Here is a 27,829-nt window from a genome sequence, read left to right as displayed (position 1 = left end):
TCCATCCATTTGCCTAAGAATTTCATGAAGTCATTGTTTTTAATAGCGGAATAATACTCCATTGTGTAAATGTAACATACTTTCTGTATTTATCCCTCTGTTGAAGGACATCTAGGTACTTGCCAGCTTCTGGCTATTATAAATAAGGCTGTTATGAACATAGTGGAGCATCTTTTGGATATATGCCTAGGAGTGGTATAGCTGGGTCTCTTGTTTCTTTTGTTCATTTGTTTTTTGCTTTTTGTATTTATACGGGAGCTGAGGAATGAATCCAAGGCCTTGCACTTGCTAGGCAGTGCTCTATCACTGAGCTAAATCCCCAATCCTTATTTTGCCATTTAGGTTCAGAAATCTATTTCAGATCATCAGACTTAGGAGCAAGTATTTTAACCTACTTTACCTTCTTGCAATTAATTTCTTAATATAATTTACTTTTAATTCTTAATTTTAGACTTATTTAATATGTATGACTATTTGACATGCATGTATATATGTGCATCATGAGTGCTTGTTATAGAATTCAGAAGTTATCAGATACCCTGAAACTGGGTAGCATATGACTACTGTGAGTAATTTACTGGGTGTTAGCAATTGAACCTGAGTATTCTACAGTAGCAAGTGCTCGAAATCACTGACCCATCTTACCAGCCCCATGATTTATTTTTCTTAATGTGTGTTTTGTGTGTGTCCGTGTGTGTTTTTGTGTGTGTCTGTGTTGTGTGTGTGTGTGTGTGTGTGTGTGTGTGTGTCTGTGTGTTTGGTGTGTGTGTGTGTGTGTGTGTGTGTGTGTGCGTTTTGCATCTATGAAACTGGTATGTGTGGAGGCCAGAACAAGAATTGTTATGCTCCGAAATATCAGTGCAGGTGATTATGCCATGCCTAGTATGGAATTAGGGAACTAAACTCATGTCTTCTAAAAGAGCAGCAAGAATCCTTAATTGTGATCATTTTCTTGGTAACAAGCAGCATATTCAGCTGAGCCATCTTGCTAAGACTTCACAAATTCATTTCTCTATCATTATTATGGTTTAAAGTTACATTTATTTTTTTCTGACACATTTGCATTCATTCTTCCAGTTAAGAATGAGCTAATGTTCCTTAAGTATTGCCTGAAACAAATCTGCAGAAGAGTTAATGGATTTCTATCACCCCTGGCATTTTACATCCGTACTAAGCTGAAATTCAGGGTGACAAATTTCCATACAAAATACTATTTAAATTTGAGTATTTTTTTTCTTTTGGTAAAGATGCCAATTTTGAGAATACCATCGAAGATATGATAATAGAATCATTTTACATTTTTATTTTGGATTAAGAAATTCAGTACAAATAGAATAATAATTCTCAAATATGGTAACAAGATCATTCAAATTAGACATCTAGTGCACACTTTAATGTGCACTAGATCAACATTTTTTTTTATTTTTTTTGTTTTTTCGGAGCTGGGGACCGAACCCAGGGCTTTGCACTTGCTAGGCAAGCGCTCTACCACTGAGCTAAATCCCCAACAGTAGACCAACATTTTAACCTTAACATGTTCCCATTAGTAACAGTATAAAGGTATTTTCATGTCATATAATCATTACTGCAACCATTGGATAGTTAGCAATATGTATAGTTTAGTAAATAATTTCTTCATTTTCCATTATCAATGACAATATCTTATGTGGTGAATACCCAAGACACTCAACCTTGAATAGGATATAATATGTAAATATAGCATATACAGTTTAACTTTAAATAAATTTAAAAATTGTTATGTATCATATCATATAATGCAATAATGATGACCTTTAAGATATTCCAATTCAATGTTCTCGTTGTCTCTTCTCCTATTTAGTTCTAAAAATACAAAATTATATTTAAATACAGTATACATACAAATGTACAAAAATCCTAAAAGCTATAAAGAATATAAGGTATAAAGTCCAAAGGTTTTTTTTTTCTCTCTTTCACATGTACATATCCCTGAAGTTGGCTGATTTAATCGTTCTTTTCTACATCCTTCCGGGCATGTGCTCTAGATGTGTGTGAATTCACAGAGAATATATACATATACAAGTACCTTATTTTTACATATTCATATTTTTAAAACTCTTTTGGGCAATCGCAGCATCTCATTAGTCAAAGTTGCTATTTTGTTTTTTCTTGAATATTATTTCCCTTTGGTCCACTACAAAGTTCTTCTAACATGCTCAGAAGGAGCATGGCCTCAAGTCAGGAAAGTAATAATTGGGCTTCTGCTAAACTCTGATAGTTATGGTTTTAAATTATACTGGGGCAAAGATATGTAAATGATGTGTTGTTTCAAAGTGTCTGCAAAGCATTTTGGACCAAGATAACCTGGAAACTTAAGGTTAACTACGAGATTGAACTGAATAATCCTGGTTGAGACTGAAATGCTGACACCGAGATAAAGCCATGCTTGTGGGGACTTCAGCAACTTATGCAGCCTGCAGTCTTGCCTCTATTGATGTACAAAGGGCCAGTTAAATGATAAATATACTATCGAAAGTTAGCAATAAGCAGTTAAGTAAAGTCACCCCAATTATTCCATATCATAAAAGTATAACCATATCTTTTAGACTTTCAATAAGTTGCAAGGTATTTGCTGCACTGATGTGTAGAGGAAATGACAAAAGTTGTATTTTATTTCTAGAATGAAAGATAAATGAGTATATATAATTATATATGTTGCGTTGATGGAGTTATTTTATTTGTGTGAAGCACTTAAGCACATACATTTATGTGTTAGTTTTCTAAAGGAAAAGAACTAATTGTGTGTGTGTGTATGTGTCTATATACATATAGACACACACACATATATTACATATATGTGTGTGTATGTATTATATGTATGTATATTTATTTGTATATATATGTCATATATATATATTGTGTATGTTTGTTTGTGTGTGTGTGTGTGTGTGTGTGTGTGGTTTAAAGATAACAGTGTTTCATGTAATCTAACAACGATTTTCTCTTAAACAAAAGGGAAAGATTCACATATGTTCATTCCAGGAGAGTACATGTATTAACAGTCTTAGTCTGATGGTGAAGTCCCTCAAAATACCTACAAAGCCTCTGGTTTTCTCCCTCCATGGGAATTTCGAAAGAAATAACTTCCAGTAAAAAAAATTTCAAAAACAGAATAGTTGACTTTAACAGCTAGATTGAAGATAAGCAGGCAAGAACAAAACCTCCCCTTTTCAAATACTTTTCATGTGGGCTACTACCAGAAGTAATGTCCAAGATTTAGAATGTATCTTCCTATATCAGATGATCCAATCATGGATGTTTCTCACAGGTGAGAAAACTGCTTGAGACTTAATTGATTGCCAAGGTTAGCCATCAAAAGTCCCTTCCTTCTCAACTTGACACACAATCATTTCAACATGATTGGTAGGTTGTGTAGACAAGAGTCAGGGTTTTTCCTTTATATATTTTTATTGTTCAATGTTATAGATTTCATATTAAACTGAGACTCTCTAAGCAGAGGACCCATATGAGTAAACTCAGTTTAATCCAGTTTTATTTTCTTTACATTATTATCCCACACTTTTAAAAATAGTAAGATTTTAAGTGGTATAATATTTCAACACATCGACTACCTAATCTATTACTCCGGGGGATATTGAGTCTTAAATCCGGTTATAGATATAGAGGGAACCATTGTTGGTCAATGAAGTACATCAGTGTTGACTGTTGTCTCCTTCAGTATAAGTCACGTAATCTTTGGTCTATGCCCAAAGAACTAAATTTGAATACAAGTTCAAGAAGGCCTAATAAAGGAAATAAACAATAATAAGCTTTGAAATGCACCGACCATAATAATAGCTATCAAGTGCTGAAAAGTAAGGGAAAGGCTAGGAAATATTGCTTAAATGAAACAGGTTTCAATTAAATTCAAAGAATCAACTCCAGAGATTTGTTACAGAACAGAATTTTATTTAAGGAACAAGTAAAGGCTTGGACCCAGAAAATATTTTTAATAGCATGTAAAATTCTAGTACTTATGTGCTTCCATTTTGATGTATAGATTTCTGTTTTCATTCTTGATAGCATCTCTAAATCATTTCAGTAGTTCATAAATAAATTAGTGATTATTGATATGTCAGATCTAAGTGAAACTGGTCTGTAAGCTGTCACCATATTTTTGCTTTTAATAATAGTATCCTAGCTACTCAGAAATTACAGGTATCCAAATATTTATTAAAACACAAACAAACGCTCTATGTGTGCCCAGAAGTAAGGCTGTCCCACAGTCCTTCAGACATCGGCCCTCAGAGAGCTGGTCTGCCATGAGCACTCTCACTCCCTAGCCCATAGGTTGGACCCGCATTTTCTCTCCAATAACTATCCAAAGTGAGACCAACTGGGAGCACTCAGGGCATAGGAACCACAAAGTAGCCTAAGACAGTACACCTCCAGTTTCCATCTGTACCCAGAGCTAAGACTGTCCCACAGCCCTTCAGAATCAAAAACAGCCAGCAGAGAGATGTTATGCCATGAGTGCTGTCTCTCCTAAGCCCACAGATAGGTCCCAATTTTTTCTCCACTCACTCTTCAAAGAGAGACCTGCCTGGAGAACCTAGGATTCAGGAGCCACAGGGCAGCCTGCAACAGGACATTTCCAATCTCCATCTGCACTCAGAGCTAAGGATGTCCAACAGCCATCCATACCCAAAACCTGCACAGACAGAACTGGTCTCCCAGGAGCATTCTCAATCCTAAGATCACAGCTAACCATCTCACAAGCACACAGGAGGACAAGTTCCAGTAAAAGGTAAAAAACAAAGCAATATCAGAGATAACCAGATGGCAAGAGGCAAGCACAAAAACTTAAGCAAGAGAAACCAAGACTTCTTAGCATCAACAGAACCCATATGTCCCACAACAGCAAACACTGGGTATTTCAACATAATGGAAAAGCAAGATTTGGATTTAAAATCACATCTCATGATGATGATAGAAGACTGTAAGAAGGACATAAATAACTCCCTTAAAGAAATACAGGACAACACAGGTAAACAATAAAAGTCCTTAAAGAGGAAACACAAAAATCGTTAAAGAGTTAAAGGAAAACACAAACAAACAGGTAAAGGAATTCAACTAAACCATCCAGGATCTAAAAATAGAAATAGAAACAATAAAGATATCACAGAGGGAGACAACCCTGGAGATAGAAAGCCTAGGAAAGAGATCAGGAATCAAAGATGAAAGTATCACCATCAGAATAAAAGAGATTGAAGACAGAATCTCAGGGGCAGAAGATACAGTAAAAAACGATGAAATAGTTGAAGAAAATGCAAAGAACCAAAACATCCAAGAAATCCAGGACACAAGGAGCTGACCAAAGCTAAGGATAATAGATATAGAAGAGAGTGAAGATATGTAACATAAAGGACCAGTAAGTATCTTCTACAAAATTATATAAGAAAAATTCTCTAACCTAAAGAAAGAGATACCCATGAGCATACAAGAAGCCTACAGAACTCCCAAGAGATTGGACCAGAAAAAAAAAATTCTCCCACCACATAATAATCAAAACACCAAATACATAAAACACAGTATCCAAATTAACAAAATAAGAAATGAAAAGGAGAGATAACAACAGAATCTGAGGAAATTTAAAAAATCATCAGATCCTGCTACAAAAGCCTATATTCAACAAACTGAAAAATCTGGAGGAAATGGACAATTTCCTAGACAGATACCTGGTACCAAAGTTAAATCAGGAACAAATAAACCATCTAAACAACCTGATAACTCCTAAAGAAATAGAAGCAGTAATTAAAAGTCTCCCAGTCAAAAAGAGCCCAGGACCAGGTGGGTTTATTGCAGAATTCTATTAGACTGTCATAGAAGACTTTGTACCAATACTGTTCAAACTATTCCACCAACTAGAAACAGAAGAAGCATTACCAAATTCCTTCTATGAAGCCACAATTACATTTATACCTAAACCACACAAAGACCAAACAAAGAAAGAGGACTTCAGACCAATTTCCCTTATGAATTTTATAGTCAATAAAATTCTTGCAAACTGAATCCAAGAAGACATCAAAATGATCATCCATCATGATAAAGTAGGCTTCATCCCAGGGATGCAGGGATGGTTCAATAGGCAGAAATGCATCAACTTAACCCAATATGTAAACAAACTCACAGAAAAAAATAAACGTGATCATTTCATTAAATGCTGAGAAAGCATTTGATAAAATTCAACACCCCTTCATGATAAAAGTCATACAACTGCATAGGTAGCAATGAATAGCCTAGTAAGGGCACCAGTGGAAGGGGAAACCCTTGGTCCTGCCAAGGCTGGATCCCCAATGACAAAGATTCTTGTGAGGAGGGCTGTAATGGGGGGAGGATTGGGAGGGGAACACCCATATATAGTGGGAAGGGGTGGGGTTTGGGGGATGTTGGCATGAAAACCAGGAAAGGGAATAGCATTTGAAATGTAAATAAGAAATACCCAATTTAATAAAGACGGGCAAAAATGTCCTGGAAAGATGAAGAATTCAAGGCCCATACCTAAGCATACTAAAAGCAATATACAGCAAACCAGTTGCTGACATTATACTAAATGCAGAGAAATTTAAAGCAATCCCACTAAAATCTGGGATTAGACAAGTCTGACTACTCTCTCCCTACTTATTCAGTGTAGTACTTGAAGTCCTAGCCAGAGCATTCAGAGATGAGTTCAAAAGGATAAAAATTGGAAAGGAAGAAGTCAAAATATCACTATTTGCAGATGATATGATAGTATTCTAAAGTGACCCAAAAGTTCCACCAGAGAACTAAGCCTGATAAACAACTTCAGCAAAGTGGTTGGGTATATAATTAACTCCACAAATCAGTAACCTTCCTCTACTCAAAGGATAAACAGGCTGAGAAAGAAATTAGGGAAAAGACACACTTCACAATGGTTCCGAATACTATAAAATACCTCAGGTATGACTCTAACCAAGCAAGTGAAAGACGTGTATGACAAGAACATCAATTCTCTGAAGAAAGAAATGGAAGAGGACCTCAGATGTCAGAAAAAAACTCTCATGCTCATGGATCAGCAGGATTAATATAGTAAAAATGCCCAGTTTGCCAAAAGCAATCTACAGTTTCAATGCAATCCGCATCAAAATTCAAACTCAATTTTTCATAGAGTTAGAAAGAGCAAATTTGCAAATATGTTTGGAATAACAAAAAACCCAGGATAGTGAAAACTATACTCAACAATAAAAGAACTTCTGGGGGAATCAGCATCCCTGACCTCAAGCAGTATTACAGAGCAATAGTGATAAAAACTGTATGGTATTGGTACAGAAGCAGACAGGTAGATAAGTGGAATAGAATTGAAGACCCAGAAATAAACCCATACATCTTTGGTCACTTGATCTTGGACAAAGGAGCTAAAACCATCCAATGGAAAAAAGATAGCATTTTCAAAAAATTTTGCTCATTCAATTGGAGGTCAGCATGTAGAAGAATGCAAATAGATCCATTCTTATCACCATGTACAAAGCTTAAGTCCAAGTGGATCAAGGACCTCCACATCCAACCAGATAGAGTCAAACTAATAAAAGAAAATGTGGGGAAGAATGTCGAACACATGGGCTCTGGGGAAATTTTCTTGAACAAAATACAAATGGCTTATGCTCTAAGATGAAGAATCAACAAATGGAACATCATAAAAATGCAAAAATTCTGAAAGGCAAAAGACACTGTCATTAGGACAAAACTCAACCAACAGATTGGGGAAAGATCTTTACCATCTACTTTTGATAGAGGGTTAATATCCTAAATATACAGAGAACTCAAGAAGTTCGACTCTTGACAGCCAAATAACCTATAAAAAATGGGGTACAAAGCTAAACAAAGAATTCTCAACTGAGGAATACTGAATGGTTGAGAAGTGCCTAAAGAAACCCTCAATATCTTGTTCATTAGGGAAATGCAAATCAAAACAATCCTGAGATTCCACCTCACACCACTCACCTAAGATTAAATTCTCAGGTGACAGCAGATGCTGGCAAGGTTGTGGAGAAAGAGGAACATTCCTCCATTTTTGGTGGTATTGCAAACTGATACAACCATTCTGGAAATCAGTATGAAAGTTCCTCATAAAATTCGACATTGAACTACCTCAGGACCCAGCTATACCTCTCTTGGGCATATACCCAAAAGATACCCCAACATATAATAAAGACAATTCTCCATTATGTTCATATAAGCCTTATTTATAGTAGTCAGAAGTTGGAAAGATCTCAGATGCCCTTCAACAGAGGAATGGATACAGAAAATGTGCTACATCTACACAATGGAGTACTACTTAGCTATCAAAAACAATGAATTCATGAAATTCCTAGGCAAATGGATTGAACTAGAAAATATCATACTGAGTGAGGTAACTCAACCACAGAATATCACAGATGGTATGCACTCACTGATAAGTGGATATTAACCCCAAACCTCAAATTACACAAGATACAATCCATAGAAAACATGAAGCTCAAGAAAAAGGATTAAGAAAATGTGGATGTATCACTCTTTCTTAGAAGGTGGAACAAAAATATTCATAGGAGGGGATATGGAGGCAAAGTTTGGAGCAGAGACTGAAGGAACAGCCATTCAGAGCCTGCCTCACCTCTGCTTAGGTTTAATCTTCACCAAGGCTTAACAAGATTGATGAAGCCAAGAAGTGCATGCGGACAGGAACCAGATATAGATGTCTCCTGAGATACACAGCTGGAGCATGTCAAATACAGAGGTGAATGCTATCAGCAAACCACTGAACTAAGAACGGCCTTGTTGGGAACCAATGGAAGGAGAAGTCCTTGTTGGAATGTTGTCCAAGGTTGGACAACAATTGTAGGGGAATGTTGCTAGGTGGGAAGGGGAGTGGATGGGGATGAGAATACCATTATAGAAGAAAGAGGAGGGGGTGTTTTAGGGAGCTTATGTCCAGGGTACCAGGGAATAACATTTGAAAATATATCCAATTTAAAAAAAGAAAGAAAAGGGAGACATAACAACAGAAACAGGAAATTAAAAAAAATTATCAGTTCATATTACAAAAGCCTATACTCTTTATAAATTTCTAACAAAATTAGAAAATATGGCAGAAGTTGACAATTTTCTAGATAGATAACCAGGTACCAAAGTTAATCAGGATCAGATAAACCATCTAAACATCTCCCTTAACCCTAAAGAAATAGAAGAACTCAGTAGAAGTTGCCTATCAAAAAAAAAAAAAAAAAAAAAAAAAAAAACCCAGAGCCAGATGTGTTTTCTGCAGAATTCTATCAAACCTTAAAAGAAGACTTAATACCATTACTCTTCAAAATATTCCACAAAATTTCCAAAAAAGGAGGAACACTACCTAATTTGTTCTTTGAAGCCACAATTATGCTTATACCTAAACCATACAAGTACCCAAAAAAGAAAAAGAATTTTGGACCAATTTCCCTCAAGAATAGTGATGTTAAAATTCTTAATAAAATTTCTAGCAAAATGAATCCAAGTACAGGTAAAAACAATCATTCACCATGAATAAGCATACTTCATCTCTGAAATGCAAGGATAGTTCAATACACAGAAATTCATCAACATAATCCACTATATAAACAACTCAAAGAAAAAATACAGCATGATCATCTCATTAGATCTGAGAAAGCATTTGATAAAATTCAACACCCCTTCATGATGAAAGTCTTGGCAAAAGCAGAAATTCAAGGCCCATAACTAAACATAATAAAACCAATATAGAGCAAATCAGTAGTTAACATCAAGCTAAATGGAGAAAATCTTGAATCATTCCCACTAACATCAGGAACTAGACAAGGCTGCCCACTCTCTCCCTAAAAATTCAACAAAGGACTTTAATTCCTATCCATAACAATTAGACAACAAAAAGAGATCAAAGGGATATAAGTTGGAAAGAAAGAAGTAAAAAAATCACAATTTGCAGATGATATGATAGTATACTTAACTGTCTCCAAAAATTTCACCAGAGAGCACTAAACCTGATAAGCAACTTCAGCATAGTGGCTGTATATAAAATTAACTCAAACAAATCTTTAACCATCTTCTGCTCAAAAGATAGATAGGCTGAGAAAGAAATGAGAGAAATGACACCCTTCACAAGAGCCACAAGTAATATAAAATACCTTGGTGTGACTCTAAGCAAGAAAGTAAAAGTCTGTTTGACAGGAACTTTAAGGCTCTGAAGAAAGAACTTGAAGAAAATCTCAGAACATGAAAAAAAATCTCCCATGCTCATGGATTGACAGGTGTAATATAGTGAAAATGGCCACTTTGCCAAACTTAATTTACAGGTTCAATGCAATCTTCACCAAAATTCTAATTTAATTCTTCATAGATTTGAAAGATCAATTTGTAGATTCATTTGGAATAAGAAAAATATATTCAACACTAAATGATCTTCTGGGGGAATCACCATCCTTGACCTCAAGCATTATTACAGAACAATAATGATAAACAAAACAAAACAAAAACAAAACAAACAAACAAACAAAAAAAACCCAAAGACAAAAAAAAAAAAAAAAAAAAAAAAAAAAAAAGAAAAACAAAAAAAACAAACTTCATGGTTTTGGTAGAGAGACAGGCAAGTAAATCAACTGAATAGAATCAAAGACCCAGGAATGAACCCACATACCTATCTCCACTTAATTTTTGACAAAGGAGCCAACACTTCCCAATGGAAAAAAGACAGCAATTTCAACAAATCAGGCTGGTAAAACTGGAGGTCAGCATGTAGAACAATGCAAGTCAATCCATTTTTATCCCCCTATACAATGCTCTAGTCCAAGTGGATCAAACCACATCAAACCAGATACACTCAACTATAAGAATAAAAATGGGGAAGAGCCTTGAAGATATGGGCACAGGGGACATTCTCTTGAACAGAATGCCAATGGCATATGTACTAAGATCAAGAATCGACAAATGGGACCTCATAAAATCTAGTCTTCTGTAAGGCAAAAGACACTGTCAATAGGACAAAATGACAACCAACAAATTTGGAAGAAATCTTTACCAATCCTACATCCAATAGAGGGCTAATATTCAATATATACAAAGAATGAAGAAGTTAGATTCCAGACAGTCAAATAATCCCATTAAAAATCAGGTGCAGAGCTAAACCAAGAATTCTCAACTGAGGAATGTGAAATGTTTTAGAAGCACCTAAAGAAATGTTTAACATCCTTAGTCATCATGGAAATGCAAATCAAACCTCTGAAATTCCACTTCATACTAGCCATAATGACTAAGGTAACAGTTGATGCTGGCCTGATGTGAAGAAAAGGAACACTTCTCCATTGATTTTGGGGTTGCAAGATGGTACAACCACTCTGGAAACTAGTCTGGAGGTTCCTCAGAAAATTGGACATAGTACTGGGGTCCCAATTATACCACTCCTGGACATATTGCCAAATGATACTCCAATGTATAACAAGGACACAGTAGCCTTATTTATAATAGCCAGAAGCTGGAAAGAGCCCAGGTGTCCTTCAACAAAAGAATGGATACAGAAAATGTGATGCATTTACATAATGATTACTATTCATCTATTAAAAACAATGACTTCATAAAATTCTTATGCAAATTGATGAGACTAGAAAATATCATCCTAAGTGAGGTAACTGAGTCACAAAAGAACACACAAGGTATGCACTCGCTGATAAGTGGATATTACCCTAAAATTTGGAATACCTAAGGAAAAAAATCACAAATCATATGAAGCTCAAATAGAAGGACCAAAATGTGGATGCTTCTGCCCTTCTTAGAAGGGAGAGCAGAATACTCACTGGTGGTTTGGGGGTGGGGTACCAGGACAAAGAGTGGAGCAGGAACTGAAGGAATTGTCATCCAGAGACTGCCCCACTTAGGGATCTATCCCATATGCAACTACCAAACCCACTCACTATTGCTGATGCCAAGAAATGCTTGTTGACAGGATCCAGTTACGGATATGTCATGAGAGGCTCTGCCAGAGCCTACTGATACAGATGAGAACGCTTGCACGTAGCCATTGAACTGAGTCCTGGGACCCCAATGGAGGAGTTAGAGAAAGACTAAAGGGGCTGAAGCTATGCAACAACATAGGAAGAACAACAATATCAACCAACCAGTTTCCACCAGAGCTCCTAGTGACTAAACCGCCAACCAATGTTTTCACATGGAGGGACCCAGGGCTCCAGAGGCATATGTAGCAGAGAATGGTCAAGGATCACTAAGAGGAAGAGCCCTTGATCCTAAGAAGCTTTGTTTCCCCAATGTAATGAATGCCAGGGCCTTGAGGTAGGATTTGGTAGGTGGGAGTGGACCATCCTCATAGAAGCAGTGGGGAAGGGCAAGGTATATGGGAGAGTGGGGAAAAGGAATACCATTTGAAATGTAAATACATAAAATATCCAAGAAAAATAAAATTAAAAAAATAAAAGCTCATTAAAAAACCAAAATAAACAAAAAATTGTGTGCCAGAAATGGCTATAGATTTTTAGACCATGCACTTTGAGATATGTAAAATATATAAACATAAAGAAAAAATTTATTTTACAAATGAAAATAAATACTGTCTGTATGATAGAAATAAATCAAGTGAGAAACTTTGGAGAGAGTATATTAGTATCATGCAACTTATAATCAGTTTGTAGATATGAATTCTTATGAAGAGTATCATAACAAGTATGGTTGTTTAATCTTTGTGTTTGTTTAAATAATAGGAATGTTATGATACCCTAGATAAAACAAATATACAATGAAATGCATTGTATATCCCGGTGTTGAAGAATGTAAAAGTAACATAGATGATTATGAGTGTTACAGTAAAAATGCTTTGGATTCTTTCTGATACATAGTGATAATTTTTAAAAGAATTATTTATTTGTTCTGTGTATATGAGTACACTGTAGCTGCCTTCAGACACACCAGAAGAGGGCATCAGATCCCATGACAGGTGGTTGTGAGCCACCATGTGGTTGCTAGGAATTGAAGTCAGGACCCTTGGAATAGCAGTCAGTGCTTCTAACTGCTGAGCTATCCCTCTAGCCCCAGAGTTATGAATTTTAATCAGTAAAATACATACATTTGACATAGTGTGAAATGCTGATATTTGTATATTTAAGTAAGGCCTAATAAAGTAAATTTTTACATGTTATATATTTCTGTGATGAGACAAAAATATATTTTGTCAATGATTTTCAAGAATATAGTACATTTTATATTTAAATTTTAATCAAATACACATACATACATATGTACATATGTACATTAAGCACACATTATCTAACTTAAGTAAACCATTAAGCTAAGAAAGAAGCAGGAGGAACTGTGTGTGGCACAATATCCTGTCCTATCTACTCCACCAAATACCATGTATGTTTAAAAGAAAAATGCAAGGTCATGCCAAAGTTCAGCATGACATATTGATGATTGTGGATGATATATTGAATGGCCATAGGTGAACAAAAAAAAGAATAATGGAAAAAAATACATGGGCTAGAAAGTAGAAACATTTTAGGACTAAACAGAGTTTGTACTCTAGGAAAAAGCCTTTTAAGGTATCTGACAGTAAGAGAGAGAAAGAATTGCTATTCATTTTCAAGCCAGAATACTTTTAAAAATTGTGTATTTGTATAGGATGGGAGGCACAATTTTGGAAATACAATAAAAACTGCATAAAAATTATCCTTATGGTGGGGAAAATAATAATAGGTACACTAATACAAGAAAGAAAAATCAATTTAAAAATTGCATAAGCAGAGTCTGTATATAAATGTATATTTGTCAGGATAATGGAATTGTTCTGCTGTCATTTCGATAATGTTAATAATGTCAGATGCTAAGTAGCACAGGATTGAACCGAGTGTTTCCACTAAGGACATGCTAATTTGAAATGGGCCAGTTTTTTAGCATGAATATGTACAATTTAAAAGCAAAAACTAAAACAAAGTTGACACCAGTAGGCATGAGCAAGTGTAAAATCCCATGAGCCCAGAACACTACACAGAGAAGTTTTCTTTTTATAAGGAGTGCTAAAGTCCAGAGACTAAGGGACGATTGACTACTTAGTTCTCAATGGGATATCAATAACACAACACTAGCAAAGGTTCTGGGTTCATTACAGAAGAAGGAATGGAAAGAATGTAAGAGATAATTGTAGTAGAAGTCTGCAGAGAAACAGTATTTCCTGTTTATGACAGAAACCTTGCCCATATGAACTTGTAGTCATTGTGACCAGAAACAGAAGAGCTGCAAGAGATCAAGACCATCGAATTCCTAGTGTTCTTAAGTATCAAATCTAATTTAATTGCTACTGTCAACTGATGGATGAAGAGGAGGAAAAATAAGTTTCCTACGGATGTAGTCAGTGATGATGTTTCCTGGTTGTCAATGTGACTACATCTGAAATTTACTAAAATTCAAATAGTTGGATTACTCTTTCCAAGTTTCCCGCACATATAGTTACTGAAGCCTCTCAGGGAAGCTCAGATGATACTGAAAGGCCTTCTGTGGACTGTTTGTAAACCTAGGGGAGGAGATGCATTTGATTATCCTGATTCACTAGTTCTGAGCAACAACAGATTTGGTGAGTCTGTATAGAAAACTTTTGTCAACTCATGAAAAAATAAGGAAAATTAAAATAATGGTCAGGGGCTACTAGCATTTCTCAACAAATTGACAAAGGAAAAAATATGAAATTCAGGAAATAATTAACCAACTTCTAGCATCTCAGAATATGGTAAAAGCAAAATCTACTCAGAGAAGAAATTGAAAGTTTTTGCAAAATTAGTCAAAAAGTCTAAAGTGTGCCTTGGAAGAGAATTTTCTTTCCAACTACCATGAGCTCAAGTTGTGAAAAAAATCAAACCACAGACCTTATTATAACTTGATTCAACTACTGCAAAAATTCAAGTCCCAGACTTAGAATGCTGGCTATTGAAAGAAGGGTATTAAGGGATGGAAAATATCTAGAAAGACCCTACTAAAGCTAAGAACATTGAACCTCTCTCTCTGCACTCTGTCCCTCTGGGACAATTAAATCTCAGTGATGAGAACTTTTGTTTAGGTCCATTGAGCAGACTTCAAGGTACTTTACAGGGGGAAGCACCCTAATAATCAGTCTGAGTTTCATGATATGGGCCTACTACAAGGAGATTCTCAGTTTAATATGGAAGTCTACACAGTTTTTAAAAATGTCAAAAGTTTATTTGAATAGTTTGCTGAAGTATTTGCCAAAAGATGGCCTATTGAAAAGGAGCTGGGCGTCCATGCTATCAACTGTATCAGTGTTGATGAAGGGACTTAAAGGCTTCAAAAAATTACAGTACTGGAATGGATTTGTGGTGGAAAACCTCATGGGAAGACCCAGAAGATATGATTTTCACTAATCCTATAAGACACAGATTTATGTGATGGGCTTTTTCCTTGTGTCAGACCTTAGGTTTAAAGTTGTTGCTGCTCTGTTGTATGGCTTAAATGAAATGGATTTATGTATCAGGGGCCGGAGAGCATCATTGAATCAATCACCAAAAAAAAAAAGTGTTTGTAGTTATAATAATGGGAAACATAAATGAACCACTGTTGTTAGTGGCTTGACCCATTAGTACAGGTAAAGTGAACTTTATGCTGTCATGACTCATAGCAACGTTTATCATTTTCTAATTAATCATGATGTTTCCAGGTATAAAACAGAAGAGAAGTCTATTGCATTTCAATCTGTATAAATGAAAACATTCTCAAACAATTTAAAGAAAGACTCCACTGGATCATAGCACATAGAAATCATGACTCCTGAGACAATATCCACACTTGAGCAAGTTTGCAGACCCAGAAGCTCTTGAATGAAGAGATGATCAGGTTCCCCTGAGGAAGAACCTTGATAAAATATCTAAGAGTTACTGTTACTGTTAACATTTCTTGGGTCCTTCCCCAGAGGGACTTAGCCCTTTTATAAAAATTATTCTAAACTGAGCAAAAGTAACTAGTTAGAATTTCCAGTGTCTATTTGATACTGGTTCTGAATTGATGCTGATTCTAGTAGATCCCAAGAAACATTGTGATCCTCCAGTTGAAGTAGGGCATGTAGCGGTCAGGTGATTAGTGGATTTTTGACTGAAATCTGACTTACACAGTAGGTTCAGTAAGTCTCCAAATTCATTCTGTCCTTAATGTATAATTGGGATAGATAGACTTAGAAATTGGCAGAATTCTTACCTTGGTCCCTGACATGAGGAGTGAAGGCTATTATATTGGAAAAGGACAAATAGCTTTTACAGTAGAATTGGCTAAGGACAATAATGAATGAAAAACATTACTGTAACCCTAAAAGAATTGCAGAAATTAGTGCCATCATCAAAGATATGAAACATTCATGAGGCATAGTTCTTACCAGATCTCACTTTAACTTTTCTATATGGCCAATGCAAAAGGCTAACTCTCAGGTATGTATACTGTACTATGTCAGCCTGTCTACCACCATTTTCTCACCCTATGATAATGGACTATATCCCTGAGACAGTCAACAAGCCCAAATTAAATGTTTTCTTTTTAAAGAGTTCCCATGGTCATAGAGTCACTTTACAGCAATACAAACCACTGACCAAGATAGTGACTAATGCAGAGACCCAAATACGAAAATATGCAAAGAATAAGACAATAGAGTGTTTCTCCACAATGGGATATGAATATAACACCCCTTCCTTCCTAGACCCTTAGATTTTGGGGGAAGGAGGGAAAATAATGTAAGAGCTACAGGCAATGAACTATTCTGAGGAGAAGGTTTTCTGGACATAAAATAGCAGCTGCTCATGTGAATTCAGAATGATGATGAGAACAGGCACAAGGTCTGCACAAGGCTCAACATGACAAGATCCCAGTAGAAAAGGAGGAGGTAGGCAAAATGTCCTACCTTTAACTGAAAACCCGTTAGCAACTGTTGAGGCCAGTCACTCCCATTTCAGATGAAGGGCCCACATCAAAAGTATATGAGCAGCTGAAATTGGACTTGAGGTATTAAAATAAAAAAAAAAGAACAGGAAATTAGCTGAGTAATGAAATATGGATGAATCGCAGAGATGTTGGGGAAGGAAGGTGAATTTGATGAAAATGCATGGTAAGAAATTCTCAAGTAATTACTTAAAATATTATTAATAAGCTACATATTAAATTATATCTAGAACATTTAAATTTTCCATTAATTAGCAAAAATTAAAACAACACAGTATGGGAAATAAGACTAAAATTGTTTTCTATAAAAAGAGTTTAAAGACTTTTTTTAAAAGTAAACATGTATGAGGATAATAATAGAACAAGTTATTTAAATAGCTAGAATTAATGAGCACTTTTATGGGCTCTATTTTATTAGTAGTGATTAGGTTTGATGGCATTTAGTGCATAGTTTTCATAACAGTTTAAAATGTGTTCTGATATAAATGTTAAAATAAGAAGAAATCAAATAAGTACCACAATAAGTCATATTCCATTTCTCTAGGCTAGTCCTTCAAGAATTTGATCACATAAAACTATCCTTAAAATACTATCCATGGGAAGAAGTGCTTGCTGACAGGAGCATGATACAGATGTCTTCTGAGAGCTCTGCCAGAGCCTTACTGATGAGGATGCTTTCAGATAACCATCGAACTGAGCATGGAGGAATTACAGAAGGGACTGAAGGAACAGAAGGGGTTTCCAACCCCATAGGAAGAAAAACAATATAAACCAACAGACCCCCCGGAACTCCCAGGGACTAAACTACCAACCAAAGAGTACAAATGGAGGGACCCATGGCTCCAGCTGCATATGTAGCAGAGGATGGCATTGTCTAGCTTCAATAGGAGGAGAAGCCCTTAGTCCTGTGAAAGCTGTTGGGGATTGCCATCTCATTGAGTTTGGGGTGGGTGGGTGGGATTGGGAGCATCTTCATGGAAACAAGAGGATAGGGGGAGGGGATATGGGTGGGGAAAGGAGAAGGGGATAACACTTGAAATGCAAACACATAAAATATCCAATAATAATACAAGAAAATACTTTCCATAGGTGCAGAGATGGCTCAGTAGTTAAGTGCTTGCATTGCATTTGAATCAGACTCAAATTTAGATCCTAAATTCCATTTAAGTTATTCACAACTGGCTGTAAGTCCATCTCCTTACTTTACTTACATTAGTTTACAACTAAAGTTTACTAGTTATTTTAGTTTTGAGATTATAAATATATTTAAACTTCTTTCTTTTCTTTTAACACTTCACACCCTTCCTTATAGCCATCCTTGTTCTGGTTCAAGTTCATGTCCCTTTTCTTTTCTTTTTTAAATTGGGTATTTTTATTTATGTTTAAAATGGTATTCCCTTTCCAGGTTTCCCAGACATAAGACTCCTACCCCTTACCCCTCCCCTTGTTCTATAAGAGTGTTTCCCCTTCCCAATCAGCCCCCCTCTCTACCCCTGACGTTCACCTGAACTGGGGGTTCCAGCCTTGGCAGGACCAAGGGCTTTTCCTCCCATTAGTGCCCAACAAGGCCATTCTCTGCTACATATGCAGCTGGAGCCATGGGTCAGGCCATGTGTGGTCTTTGGGTAGTGGTTTAGTCCCTGGGAGCTCTGGTTGATTGGTATTGTTGTTCTTATGGGGTTGCAAGCCCCTTCAGCTCCATCAATCCTTTCTCTAATTCCTCCAACAGGGATCCTGTTTTCAGTTTAATGTTTTGTTGCTAGCATTCACCTCTGTATTTGACAAGCTCTGGCTAAGCCTCTCACGAGACAGCTATATCAGGATCCTGTCAGAATGCATTTTTTTTTGCTTCATCAATATTATCTACTTTTGGTGGCTGTATATAAATGGGCTGTACATCCAGGTGGGGAAGGCTCTGAATGGCCACTCCTTCAGTCTCTGTTCCAAACTCTCCATATCCCTTCCTATGAATATTTTTGTTCCCCCTTATAAGAAGGACTGAAGCATCCACACTTTGGTTGTCCTTCTTGAGCTTCATGTGGTCTGTGAATTTTATCTAGGGTATTTCAAGCTTTGGGGCTAATATCCACTTATCAGTGAGTGCACACCGTGTGTGTCATTTTGTGATTGGGTGACCTCACTCAGAATGATATTTTCCATCCATTTGCCTATGAATTTCATGAAGTCATAGTTTTTGATAGCTGAGCAGTACTCCGTATATTCTTAAATTCACCTTCCAAGTCTATGTAACTTATACTTAGGCCTTCAAGTCAGTGCTTTTGAAAACACAGTGTATTCTTTCCTAAGAAAGACTTTCTCCTGCTCTCAGCATACCTTAGATTCTAGTAATTCTTTCTGCATGTTGGAAGCCTCATGAGATGTTTCTGCTTCAACTTAAGCATGTCTTACTTGTTCTTCCTTGTTCTACTCACATTAAGACAATCTTGTTGTTTAGACTCCATGACAATAAACTTATTTTTTCCAATTCTCTAGTCTATTTATTTAAATGTTTTAGAATTTTAGTAAAAAAATAATCACAACTTTATCTCCTGCTTTCTCACTTCAGCCCTCCTGGGTGCTCTCCCTCTGAATTTTCCCCTTCTGGTGCTCACTCCCTCTCAAGTTAATTACTTTTTTTATATTTGAGTTTTATTGTTACACATTTATACAAATGCATAAAAAACAACCTAGTTCATCTTTTTAGTGTTATTTTGTATATATCATTTCATGAAAGGCAACTTGTTATTGGATAACCAATAGGAACCCACCACCCCCAAAAGAATAAATCCCCTGCTCTCAGAAGTTATTAGTTGTCTAGTATCGTCTAGTATTGGGGCTTTGTAAGCTTTCCCTTCAAGGTTAGCTTGTCTATTGATGTTGTTATATTTGACATCATCTTTATGTAAGCCAAGTAAATTTTTAAAATAAACATTATTTTCAATAGGAAAATAGAAATCTTTTTCTACAAGAAAATGCATAAATAGAACCTAAACTTTATAAACCTTCCCAAGTATATAGTTTGTAAACACAAGTTAAACTGTTTCAATCCTCAAGAGTTAAAAGACTATACTCATGCCCTAAATTTAGTTTTAAAAAAAGAAAAACATGAAAACAATTGTTATGGTACTATTGTTGCTATATCATGCAAAAAGGGACAGTTTTTGGGTGATAGATTTAAAATTTATTTTTATTCAATAGCTACATAGATGTAAAAGCACTCTTTTTACCTCAAGAGTAATGGTAGCCAAAATTATTCTTCTATTCATTTATCCCCTTTGACAATAGTAATGCACTGAATTAATTAATCACTTCCCTGAAGTGAAAACTTCATGCTTCAAAATATGTTGACTAAGGCTTAGGGCTCATGGTGGTGGGTCGCCTGCTTCATTGTTGTATATTAAAGGTATTCCCTATTCAGATAAGTCAACAAGGCAGAGAATTGTGAATATCTTAATTATTCTGTTTGTTTCATGTTCTTCACATGTCTGAAATTCTATATTCTTCCCACTTTGCACAATTAACACATATACTTAAAATATAATCTGAACTATTTTATATTCTTTTCAGATATCTATGACTTTAGTAATTTTTCAAATAACAGCATGTCCAAAATGCTTGTTTTCAAATTGAAAGTTGAAACACAGAACTCTCATTTATTAATACATTGCTTTACTTATAATTAACTTGAAATGTTGATATCTAATGTCCTCCCTAATTAATTGGAAAAAAACAATACTTACTTCAGAAAATAACTATGAGACATTCAATTGATAAAAATAATAGCATGTAATAGCACCAAAATATTTTATACAATTATGATGATTAAAAATAATATGGCATTTGTTTATATTTAAATTATGTGTCGTGTCTGATTTATGTTTACATTGTAAAGTGACAACCATAATCTAACAAATGCTTCATGTCATTTTCAACATTTTTTTATCTATGTGTTGAAAACACTTCTCTAAGGAAATTTTAAGCATGCGATATGTTATTTTTTTCTAGTCAGCATTCCATACACCATATATACCTGGTATATCACAAGTATTATGTAGCTTGTGATTGAAGTTTACATGTCTTTCCCAACATTTTAATCCCAGCTTTCTCACTACTTCATTCACACTGTCCTATGCTACATACTCTGTTTTTAACACCTGGGAGATTTTGCAGCATTTGTCTATTCCTGGCTATTTTACTACCAGGAGATTATTGTAGTCAATGTCCATTTGTGTTGCAAATGAAAATATTTCCTTTTATTATAATTGAAATACATCAGTTACGGGCATATAACATTAGAATATAGACCACTGACACTGTGTGTTTTAAATTATTTGGCTATTAATAATAAGATTTTATGAGCATGAAAGTGTAAGTAGATTGACAATATAGAAGTTTTATTTACTTCTAGTGGAAATAGAAGTCAGTTTTCTAGAAGTATTTTAGATTTTATGTTCTAGGGAACAACCACACTTTGAATAGTGCTAACTCTGCTCTATCAGCGCAGAGTGACAGTTTTCTTTACAGAGGTAGCAACACCTTATTCCCACTTTCTGACAAGAGCCATATTCAGTGTTATGAGGCAATATTTTGGTGTGGTTTGTATTTCATTCTCCTAATGACAAGTTAAGCTTAATATTTTTAAAATATGCTATACTTTTTATATATTTCATTCATAACATTGTGTGTGTGTGTGTGTGTGAATATGTGTGTGTGTGTGTGTGTGTGTGTGTGTGTGTGTATTCAGATCCCTGGATCCTCTGTGCATAGATTAACTAAGCTACTAATATTTTGCCATTAAATTGCTACAAGTATTTAAATATTGTATTAACTGAAGGTAAGATATGTGTGTTACATTCTGTTTACTATATGGGTTGCCTTTTAATTTTGGTAATCATTATTTTTTTCTCTACAGACATTTTTCTAGTTCCCTGCTGTCCATTTAATCAACTTTTGCTTTGTTGTCTGTGCTTTTGAAGTCAAACCCAAATATCACTTTTGAGATCACTGTTGAATAGAATTTTTCTATTTTCCTTTAGGATATGTAGTGTGAACCTCAATATTTAATCCCTTAATCCATTTAGAATTGATTTTTTGTAAGTTAGAATAGAATGCTATATTTTTTCATGTGTTTTTTGAGTGTTTATACGTAAAAATTTTTTATAGACTATAAAAAATATATAGAGAGAGAGGAAAAAGAGAGTTAATATATAATAGTCAGAAAGACAAGCAACAGACAGAGAGACAGATGATAGAGCAGAGACAGAGAGAGAAAGTGAGGCAAATTGAGAGTTATAAAGTTCTGAAGTCTATTCTGTTTCATTAGGACAAAGTTTAAATCATATAAAAAGAGCAATTGCAAACTATGTAACATTAAAACACAAACAACAAGAAAGAAACACTCACAATGCTTAAAGCTATTTAGTAGAAAGAAATATGACTGGCATGATGATGCAGTGTTTGTTGTGTAAGAAGACCTGAGTTAGATTCCCCAAAACCAATATAAGAGTCAGATATCATCTCTGCCTGTGATCTCAGGGCTCAAAACTCAGAACCAGGAGAATCACTGATTGTAGCTACCCAATGTATGCCAATTGAATATCCAGATTTCTGGAACTCTGTCTCAAAAAACTTAAGTTGGAGACCAAATGAAAACACCCAGCATAGCTCTTAGAAGAAACAGAAGACATGCAGAGAGAGAGAGAGAGAGAGAGAGAGAAGCTCTAAATAAATTGAAGACCAAAAAAAGGCAACAGAAGAAAATACTGAAGGAGAAATTATTTTAGAAAAAAAAAACAAATATTTACCTAAAATACCCAATAAAGAGAAAACTCCAATTAAGTGGACAATGAGAGGAAGTGGAAGTGCTACAACTAGTAACAAATGCTCAAATCTTTCCTGAACATCACTTTAACCAGATAATCTCTACAAAATGAATAAGCTTCTAGATATTTAGAACTTAATAAAAGTATTGGTTTTGCTTCCAAATGCTATAATTCCAATTAGTGCATACAGTTGGGTTTGACTCACAGCAAAGATCTGAAGCAGGCAGACCCATTTAAATCAGCAACAGCTGGAGAAATCTGGTTACCTTTGTAAAATTAGGAAACAGACAGCTATCCTGGACTATAGAGAACAGCAGGCCTGCACCTCAAATGCCAATTTTATCAGTGATGGTTTGTATATGCTTGGGCCAGGGAGTGGGAGAGACTATTAGGAAGTGTGGCCCTATTGGAAGGTGTGTCACTTACTGTACATGTGGGCTTTAATACCTTAGTCCTAGCTTCCTCGAAGTGAGTATTCTTCTAGCAGCCTTCAGATGAAGATAGAGAACTCTCAGCTCCTCCTGCACCATGCCTGCCTGGATGCTGGCATGCTCCTGCCTTGATAATAATGGACTGAACCTCTGAACCTGTAAGTCAGTCTCAATTAAATGTTGTTATGATAGTTGCCTTGATCGTGGTGTCTGTTCCCAGCAGTAAAACCCTAGTTAAGACAGAAGTTGGTACCAGGGACTGGGATATTGCTGTGATAGGCCTGACCATGCTTTTGTTTAGAAGAATGTCAATTTGGGAACTTCGAATTTGGAAAGCCATGGAATATTTTAAATTGGGCTTAGTGAGCCATATTAATAGAAATGTAAAAGACTTTGTTAATGTGAGTTATTAGAACTGTGCAGACCTAGCCCAAGAGTTTTCGGTGGACGAGAACTTCAGTATGTGGCCTAGAGACTGTATATTGTAGTGTTTTGGTGAAGAACATGGCTGCTTTTTGCCCTTGTCTGCCTGAGGCTAAGGAGAAGAGACACAGATTAATTGCATTGACAAAGGAAGTCTCAGAAAGGCCCATCTTAGACTTCATTCTCTGGTTAAGTCTCATGGAGAGCATGTTGAATAAACATAGCAAGCTTTAAAAATATAAAATACATAGTTCGAGTATGAAATGAGCACCAGGAATGAAATGGAGCTGAATCCTGTGCTCAAGGGTATTAAATTGAATTAAGGGAATGGTGGTGACCTTGGGGCAAGATCCTTCACAGCTAAATTTAAGTCCAGGCAAGGTAGTACACATATTTAATCCAGGAGTCTGAAGCAAGGAGATGTCTGAGTTCAAGATCAGCCTGAGACAAAGCAAAAGCCAGATCCAGGCATGGTGGTACACACCTTTAATCTGGGCCACACCTTCTACGGATGGCCTATATAAGGACATGGGAAGAAGGAAGATTGACTCTCCTATGCTTGCTTGCACTTACTAACCAGCATATTGGTTAGAACCTACTTTTACCGAAGACCAGATGAAACAACTCCTTGTAGGACTGAGTAACTCCTAGATTCTTGGACTTCCCAAACACAGCAGACCATGGTTGGGTTAGATGGACTACATTAAGTCATCACAATAAACTCCCTCAAAAGAGAGAAGCATTCCAAAAGTTCTGTGAATCTAGAGAACTGTGACTATTACATCATCTATTAACTATCACAATCCACAATGTATATAACCTCCAAAACATCTGTAGGAGCTATGGCCAAGTATAAAACTATGTTACCCTATTGGGGAAACTTAGCATTGAACCATATCACCTAAATTAAACATAAGAAAAGGGAGAGAATATGAGGAGATTGATATTTTTAATAAAGAATTCATAAGTGATTTAAAATAATCTCCTGTTAAAGCAAAACCGAGAATCTGATATCTGGTGAGCTGAATTCTCTTGAAAGTTTAAGTGAATGCTCATGTAAATCCCTGCTCAAATCCTCCAAAGATTTTTTTAAAAAGTAAGCATTTCCAAAGTTAACCTAGAGCTGTGATTTTCCTGATGCAAAGCTGGACTCCATTCAGTTGAGAAAATATTTTTTTCATTTTTTTATTGAAATATTTTTTATTCACATTTCAAATTTTATCCCCTTTCCTGGTTTCCTGTCCATAAACATCTTATACATACCTCTTCACCCTTCTTCTGTGAGGGTGTTCCCCCTCTGCAACCACCCACCCCTCCCTGCTTCCCTGCCCTAACATTCCCCTACACAGGGCTGTCCAGCCTTGGCAGGACCAGGGGCTTCTCCTACCACTGGTGCCCAATAAGGACATTCTCTGCTACATATGCAGCTGGAGCGATGGGTCTGTCCATGTGTACCTCTTTGGGTAGAGGTTTAGTCCTGGGAATCTCTGTTTGGTTGGAATTGTTGTTCTTATGGGCTTGCAAGCCCCTTCAACTCCTACAGTCTTTTCTCTAACTCCTCAAATGGGGACCCCGTTCTCAGTTCAATGGTTTGTTGCTAGCATTCTTCTGTGTATTTGTCATGCTCTTAAAAAGCCTCTCAGGAGACAATTGTATCGGGGCTCCTGTCAGCATACAGTTCTTGGCATCAGCTATTTAGTCTGGGTTTGGTGGCTGTATGTATAAAGGCTGGACGCCCAGGTGGGGCAGGATTTGAATGGCCATTCCTTCAGTCTCTGCTCCGAACTTTGTCTCCATATCCACTCCTATTAAAATTTCTGTCCCCCCTTATAAGAAGGACTGAAGTATACAAACTTGGTCATCCTTCTTGAGCTTCATGTGTTCTGTGAATTTTACCATAGGTATTTCGAGATTTAGGGCTAATATTCACTTATTAGTGAATGCATAACATATGAAGGGTGTGTGTGTGTGTGTGTGTGTGTGTGTGTGTGTGTGTGTGTGTGTGTGTGTGTGTGTTTGGGTATCTCATTCAGGATGATATTGTCTAGTTGTATCCATTTGCCTGTGAATTTCATGAAGTCATAGTTTTGATAACTGAGGAGTACTCCATTGTATAGATGGACCATATTTTCTGTATCCATTCCTCTGTGGAAGGGCATCTGGCTCTTTCCAGCTTCTGGCTATTATAAATAAGGCTGCTATGAACATAGTGGAGCAGGTGTCCTTGTTATATTTTAGAGCATCATTGGGATATATGCCCTATAGTGATATAACTGGGTCCTCAGGCAGTACTATATCCAATTTTCTGAGGAACCTCCAGATTGATTTCCAGAGTGGTTGTACCAGTTTGCAATCCCACCAACAACGCAGACATGTTCCTCTTTCTCCACATCCTCAACAGCAACTGTTGTCAACTGAGTTTTTGATTTAACCATTTTTACTAGTATGAGATGGAATCTCAGGTATAATTTGATTTGCTTTTCCCTAATGACTAAGGATGTTGAGCATTTCTTTAGGTACTTCTCAGCTGAGAATTCTTTGTTTAGCTTGGTACCCCATTTTCAAGAGGGTTATTTAACTATCTGGAGTCTAACATATTGACTTCTTTGTATATATTGAATATAAGCCCTCTATTGGATGTAGGATCGGTAAAGATCTTTTCCTAATCAGTTGGTTACCATTTTGTCCTAATGACAGTGTCCTTTGCTTGACAGAGCTTTGCAGTTTTATGAGGTCCCATTTGTGGATTCATGGTTTTAGAGCATAAGCCATTGGTGTTTGGTTCAGGAAAATTACCCTAGTCTCCATGTAGTCAATAATTTTCCCCATTTTTTCTTCTCTTAGTTTGAGTGTATCCGGTTTTATGATGATTTCCTTAATCCACTTGGACTCAACCTTTGTACTGGGCAATAAGAATGGGTCAATTTGCATTCTTCTACATGTTGACCTCCAGTTGAATCAGCAACATTTGTTGAAAATGTTATCTTTTTTCCACTGGATGGTTTTATCTCCTTTGTCAAAGATCAAGTGGCCATAGGTGTGTGTGTTCATTTCTGGGTCTTCAATTCTATTCCACTGATATACCTGCCTGTCTCTGTGTCAATACCATAGAGTTTTTATCATTACTGATCTGTAATACTGCTTGAGGTCAGTGATGGTGAGTCCCACAGAAATGCTTTTATTGTTGAGTATAGTTTTTGCTATCCTGGGTTTTTAGTTATTCCAAATGAATTTGCAAATTGCTCTTTCTAAGTCTAGGAAAAATTTAGTTGGAATTTTGATGGAGATTGCATTGAATCTGAAGATTGCTTTTGGCACAATGGCCATTTTTGCTATATTAATCCTGTCAGTCCATGTGCATAGGAGATCTTTCATTCTTCCGAGATCTTCATTTTCTTTCTTCAGAAATTTGAAATTCTTCTCATATAGATCTTTCACTTCCTTGGTTAGAGTCACATGGAAGTTCTTTATGTCATTTGTGACTATTGTGAAGGGTGCTATTTCCCTATTTTCTTTCTCAGCCTGTTTTTCCTTTGAGTAGAGGAAGGCAAGATTTGTTTGAGTTGACTTTATACCTAGCCACTTTGCTGAAGCTATTTTTTTAATCAGGTCTAGTAGTTCTCTTGTAAAACATTTTGGATCAGTTAAGTATACTATCATATCATTTGAAAATAGTGATATTTTGATGTTTTCCTTTCCAATTTGTATCCCTTTATCTTCTTTTGTTGTCTGATTGCTCTGGCTAGGACTTCGAGCATTATATTGATTAAGTAGGGAGAGAGTGGGCAGCCTTGTCTAGTCCCTGATTTCAGTGGGATTGCTTCAAGTTTCTCTCCATTTAGTTTGATGTTGGCTACTGGTTTGCTGTATATGTCTTTTAGTATGTTTAGATATGGGCCTTGAATTCCTGATCTTTCCAAGACTTTTAACACAAAGGGGAATTGAATTTTGTCAAATGTTTCTCAGCTACTAATGAGATTATCATATGTTGGTTTTTCCTTCGAGTTTGTTTATATAGAGGACTATGTTGTTGGATTTCCCTTTATTGAACCATCCTTGTGTCCCTGTGATGATGCTACTTGATCTTGATGGATGATCATTTTGATGTGTTCTTGGATTCGGTTTGCAAGAATTTTATTGAGTATTTTTGCATCGATATTCATTACGGAAATTGGT

The sequence above is a fragment of the Rattus rattus genome, chromosome 3 (genome assembly GCF_011064425.1).
Source record: "Rattus rattus isolate New Zealand chromosome 3, Rrattus_CSIRO_v1, whole genome shotgun sequence".
Taxonomy (NCBI): Eukaryota; Metazoa; Chordata; class Mammalia; order Rodentia; family Muridae; genus Rattus; species Rattus rattus.
Note: the sequence above shows the minus strand (reverse complement) of the source record.